The 6370-nt window shown below is 51.7% G+C and overlaps 1 protein-coding gene across 2 annotated transcripts in view; it reads left to right on the forward strand.

The window, feature by feature from the left end:
- The window catches only part of HEMGN (hemogen), a 79100-nt gene that overhangs the window by 4264 nt on the left and 68466 nt on the right, over window positions 1–6370 (forward strand). The window lies entirely within an intron of this gene.

The following is a 6370-nucleotide window of genomic DNA, read 5'->3' on the forward strand; positions in this document are numbered from 1 at the left end:
GGCTCCATGGGGCAAAATCATACCCAAGAGTGTTACAGGAAATTGGATAAATGAGAGCTTTTTAAAAAGATTGTTTATCAAATTAACACCCATGATAATCAAAAATAAAGTTAAAGCTGCCTTACTAGTCTAGAGAGAAAGAACTTTCTGTTTTTCTGACATGGAATACATTGTCTCATAAAGAATGAGCTCCCTGTGACCGAGGTAGCCAACAAAAGTCAGGGAGGGACGTTGCCGAGGGGGTTCCAGCATCAGCAGAGGGATTCAACCACATGAGCTCTGGTTTCATCTAGCCAGGGAGCCTGGACTTCACGGCGTGTTGGAAGTTTCCATGGCTGTCTGGAGATAGAATTTTGTCAGCTCCAGATTTGTGGGCTCTGGTTTCTGGGACCCCAGACTTGCTTGTATTGATTCATATCGTCTGCTGCCATTTTTTTTTTTTTTTTTTTGAGGAAGATTAGCCCTGAGCTAACTACTGCCAGTCCTCCTCTTTTTGCTGAGGAAGACTGGCCCTTAGCTAACATCCATGCCCATCTTCCTCTACTTTATATGTGGGATGCCTGCCACAGCATGGCTTTTGCCAAGCGGTGCCATGTCCGCACCCAGGATCTGAACCGGCGAACCCTGGGGCGCCGAGAAGTGGAATGTGCAAACTTAACCACTGCACCACCGGGCTGGCCCCATCTGCTGCCATTTTAGCCTTCTGCTCCTCAAGATAAAATAACTTTTCTGGTGGAGTTTGAAGGGGATGAGATGATGAATGTGGATTAGGATGGTTTGAAAGAGAAATACAGTTTGTGATAACTGACTTACACAAGGTCACAAAACTGAGAGGAGGCAAATCTGGATTGACTCTGCTCTCCACACCCAAGTGCCCAGCTCCTCCTTTCAATCACATTGCTTGTCTGTCCAAACACCCAACTAGGAGGGCATTTGAGCACCCGACTGCGTTCCTGCCCAGGGGTTTTCACAGTTCACTTGTTTGAATTGAATTGTGTCCCCTCAGAATGCCTATGTTGAAGTCTTAGTACCCAGTACCTTAGAATGAATGTGACCTTATTTGGAAATGGGGTCCTTGCAGAGGTAATTACTTAAAATGAGGTCATTAGGGTGGGCCCTAATCCATGACTAGTGTCCTTATGGAAAGGGGAAATGCGCACACAGCGAGATGCCCACCAGGAAAGTTCCACGTGAGGAGACACGGAGAAGGCGGCCATCTACAAGCCACGGAGAGAGGCCTGGAACAGATTTTTCCCTCACAGGCCTCAGGAGGAACCAACCCTGCCAACACTTTGATCCTGGACTGCTGGCCTCCACAACTGAGACAGTAATTGTCTGCTGTTTAAGGCCCCCAGTCTGTGGCACTTTGTTACGGCCACCCCAGGAAAATAATACCCTTGGTCATTGAGGAATTGTGCACCGAGTACCAGGTGCGAGGCACAGCAAAAGGAATCAGACGCATGGCCCAGAGCTCTCACTCTCTGGCATGGGAGGCAAGACAGGGAGCAAAGCAGCCAGGCCCAGGGCTGTGAGCCGTCGAGGCCATCCAACGAAGAACCCGGGGAGGGCAGCCTCCTGGCCGTAGGCTGTCTGGGAGGCTAATGCCTTTGGGCTGGTTCCTGAAGATGGGATGGGTTTTGCTTGTGCAGCTGGGGGAAGAGTGTTCAGACAGAGGAGGCAGCATGAACAAAATGAAACGTGCAGATGGCCAGGTAGGGCCTGTGGGGACCAAGTGCTGGAAAGGAAGGCTGGGAGCAGGTCTTGGTGTGGGAAGTCACGGGAAGGGCCCGGGTTGCCTGAGGAGAGCCAGGCTGTGGGGAGATCCCTTGGGCAGCATAGGGAGGATGGGCCCAGCGGGGGACAGTAAGGGGTCTCAAGTGGCCCATGATATGGGAACTTGGATTTCCTCGCTTAGTTTCTTCCTTTTCCTTCCATCTTCCACCTGCTGAAGCACCTGCATTGTGGAGAGCTCTAGGTTTCAGAAATCCCTGGGGGTCCATGTAAAGGACCCTCTGAGATGAGCTTCTGCCAAGTCCAGTGGACTTGGTTCCGTGGTCCACTGTTAGCTCCCTCACCTTGGCCTTCTCCCTGGGAACAGCACGAGGCAGGAAGAGAAGCTGGCCTTACTCTGCACTTTGGGGCCCTGTGACAATCACCTTGAGCCTCAATTCCCTCATTTGAAAGATGGGGGGCAGAATCCTCACACTGCCTCCTATGTACAAGATAATGGATGTGAAAGAGCCACGCAAACTGTAGTGTGCTGTGGATACATTGGAACCATCATTTCCCTAGTCAGAAGTGGGGCTCAGGACGGGCCAAACTGGAGCTGGTCAGGCCTGAGCTTGGCAGGGTGGTCATAGGTAGGATCTAGACAGGTAGCTGTGGGGGCACTGCCTGGCTACAGAAGCAGGGTCACAATGAGCTGATGTCCCAGCAGGAGGGGAACCTAAGGGCAGATCAGGGACAAGGTGGGCCTCTGACTCAGTCACTGGGAATGGACAAAGCCAAGGGCCTGACAGGAATTCCCATCCCCAGGGACTGACTGGGGTCCTGCGGGCTTCTCAAGCTTCCCCAGAGTCCTGTCACCCACTCCCAGGCCACCCACGCTGCTCAGATGCTTGCCTCTCACCCGCCTGCCCGCGGCTGCTGCAGCACCTCCCAGGCTCACAGCTGTGCGGGACCATGCTGCGTGTATGCCGGCCTGCTCTGCTGGGACAGAGGCCCCTGGCCTCCCGTAGGCTGTCCCCAGCGCTTCTCAACAAATTATCCCTTGAAGGTGTGAGCACCTTCACACTCATCAGCTTAGCAGTGGGCAGGGCACTCCCAATTTACGAATGGGAAAGCTGAGTTCCGAGAAACAAAGTGTCTTCCTTTGCGAGGTCACTAGGCGGCCTGTGGCAGGGCTGCCTCCTGCTGTGTGCAACGATCGCCGACACTGAGTGGTAGTTGTCAGGATTTATGACGGGGTGTTTGCCTGCACCCCGAAGCCTTTCATGGCTCCAGCTCTGAAACCTTTAGCTCTATTCTCTTTGTCCTGAACCTCTGAACCGGCAGGGTCTTGTTAGCCAGCGTCTACTTGGCTCCAGACTGAGGAGGAAGAAACAGGTCCTCTAACTTTCTCATTAGAACGGAGCCAGGAGCCCGAGGGCCCTATGGAGCTTTAGGTTTGGGCAGAGCTGGGCTGGAATCCCAGCCGGGCTGGCCGTTTACTGGCTGTGTGACTTTCAGTAAGGCACTTCACCTCTAAATCCTTCAGTCCCCACATCTGTAAAAAGGGGATGACAGTGCACTGTTTTGCTGGGGTTGAGGATTAAAAAAGAATCCGTGATAAATGGCCCTCTGCTTCCTTCCTCCCACTCGGCGTGTTAGTGCCCCCTAGTGGCAGACACACACCCTGCTCGTGCTGATGGGAGTCATCCGGCCGCTTCCCAGAAGGCTGACGCGGCTGACTGGCAAGACCGATTTACCCGTATTCCTGATGCGGTTTTTGGAAGGCACCTCACTGGCCGTCAGCCCTGGGGCACAGCCCTCACCCGGCCTGGGCCCCCTAGCTCCAGCAGCCTCCTCACTGGCCTCCTGCTATTGGTCTACTGCTTTCTACCCTGTTGGCCTCAAACTCAGCTCTGGCCTTTTCCATCAGCCCAAACCCTTACTCCTCCCTGGGAGGGCTCCGGGGTGACTGGAAGTAACAGCCCAAGTAATAACTACTAGCACCCCTGCTTCTGGTCAGAGCTTGGAGCGGACCCCATTCAGGTTCCTGCGGCCGCAGTGGAGCTGCCAGCTCACTTGGCTTGGGCCCCGTATTTTCAGTTGAGGAACTGGAGCTCACAGAAGGGAAGTGACTCAGGAGGGTCAAACACCAGCCAGTGGCCAGGCTGGGGCTAGAGCTGCCCTCTGGATTCTGTTCGAGGCCTTCCTCACCCTGCCTCCACTCCTGCTTCCCCAAGGCTGGGGAGGTGCTGTGGTGAACATACACCACCCGCCATTCCCCCTGGGCTCTCCGCCCCCGCTCCTGGCCTGGGTCAACAGTAACTCTCAGGGTCATTTTCTCCATCTGCCTCCCAACACGTCTGGAACAAGTTATAAAATACTTGGTCAGAGTTAGGAAGCTGACTGAATGGCTCTGGGGAGAACTTCTACGCTTGCTGCAGGCTTGGTGGTTTCCCTGCAGAGTAACTTGACTCCCTTTTCAAACTGTCAACACAGCGGTATCATCAGCCTCATTAAAATTGATGTCAGCACAGCCCGACAGAGCGGGAGAACAGGAAAGGTCACAGTCTAGGGCTGGGCCCCCCTCTGTGGCTCTGTCTCTCTGCAGGTAGGTAGAGTAACTCAAGTAGGAATGCCAGAAGTGGAGACGGTTGGCTCTGTGCTAACTAGCCCCCCCCACCGTGTGTACTGGTTAGGTGTCCTGGTGGGGGCGATGCAGGTTGGGGGGCTAACATCTTACACAGGAGGGTCTGCATTTCCATCCAAAGTGTTGGTCACTCTTCAGGGGCCTGGATTCCTGTAGCAGGAGCAAACTAAAGGCCAAGAGCACAAAGTTGCAAACAAGGCAGCGTGGCTTCAAGGCCAGGGTCTTTCACTACTTCACCAAGAAACCCTGTGCCAGCCCTCAACCCTCTCCTGTGCCTGTTTCCTCATCTCTACAATGAGCAACGGTTCCAACCCTTTTAAAGGACAAATGCTCCAAACACAGTCGTGACACTCCAACATCACAGGGACAGAGCAGTTGCTCTGGCTGGAGGGCAGGCACATGTGTGGAAGGGACACATCTGCTGATCCCACAGGAGTCAGTCAGGACTAGGCATCCAGGCCATCACAGCTCCCAACAGCTTCCACACTTTATAACTCCTTCACTGCAAAAGCTGGAAGCAAACCCACGCAGTGAAGGTCTCCTTCAGGTGGGAGACAATTCCAGAAATATGGTCTACTCTGTGACCTCATCACCAAAAAGCTTGCTTCTCAAGAATTTAAAAATAGTCTTTAGTGAAGAACAGCTGAGCCTCAAGGCTGTCCCAGAGGTCAGAATGTCAAAGGTTTTTGGTAAACCTAATTTTAAAAGAAAAACAAAATAGAAATGAAGACTTGGCTTGCCAATTCCCTAGACATCTGCGCTGGCCACATGTAGGTCAAACTAACACTCTACAAAGTGAGGGCACAAGAAAGGTTTGCCCTTCGGGCCCTGAAGGACAAGGTCCCAAGTCACTGCCCCAGTCTCACCTGCCATTCCTCTAGTCTTTCTCATTCTCGTCAAACGTGCCTACTTGAATCTCAATGCCCTCAGCAGTCCCCAACCTCTGACCTGACCTCTGCTCATCATGCTCCCTCCTCCTTTCTCCATTCCTGTTTCTAAACTCTGCTCATATTTGCATGTGTGACTCAAATACTTTCCTTTCTTGGAAACTTCCCCAGTCCTCCGAGTTGGACGCCACCTTTCCAGCCTCTGAATTACCCTAACACTTACCTGGCCTCTTGGTCTAGGTCCTAGTAAATATCATTACCATGTCTGTGCCTTCTTTTCCCTACTAGTTACCGCAAGTGCCGGCTTGTCTCCATCCCAACCCCCCTCCCTCTTGCCCAGCCAAGGAGGCTGGCATATCCTAGGTGCTTGGTAGACTCTGGAAACTTCTGTAAACTTGAAAAAGCAGGAAAAATAATCATCCAAAGTTACCGTTTGATATTTGGCAATATCTACAAAGCCTAAGGACATCTAGGCTACAGAAGAAATTGCTTTATAATGTATCTGAGCTTTGCCAAATGGCAGATAAGGTCTTGGGGTTGGGGAAAATCAAGTAATACCTGTTAAACCAGAAATCAAATTCAATTTTCTTAAATTTCCTTGGTAAAAAGCAAACTCCACTTTAAAGCCTAGAAGAGACATCAATTTTAAAGTACATGAAGTGGGGGCTCCACTGACACTAGGTAACTTTTTCTAGATATAAAGTCAAGTTAGATTCCAATCTTTAACGTTATTTTTACGCGCATAAAACCCCCACTCATTCCAGCAGCTTACCGCTAAGATTTACTAAAACAATCCTTAAATCTTCCACTGCAAAAAATATTATTGACAACACAGTCATTCGTCAATTAAATGGCGGAGCCACTGAATGCAGACTGCAGAGCACCTTACCCTCCCCCAAATACCCTGAAGATCATAAGAACAGAGAAACTTCCATCTCCTGGAGAAGCCGAGCTGACCTCAGGCAGTGCCCACCCGCTCCCCGGGAAGGCTTTTCACACGTCACTCCTTCTTAGTGCGCCTGTCTCGGTCACAAGCCATACTCTGTTCACCTGTCAGTCAAATCCGACATGTTTCAGCCTTGGTGCAAAGCCCATTTTTTTCTTCGGACCTTCTTGTCAGTGAGGG

This window comes from Equus asinus, chromosome 10 (assembly GCF_041296235.1).
Source record: "Equus asinus isolate D_3611 breed Donkey chromosome 10, EquAss-T2T_v2, whole genome shotgun sequence".
NCBI classification, from domain to species: Eukaryota; Metazoa; Chordata; class Mammalia; order Perissodactyla; family Equidae; genus Equus; species Equus asinus.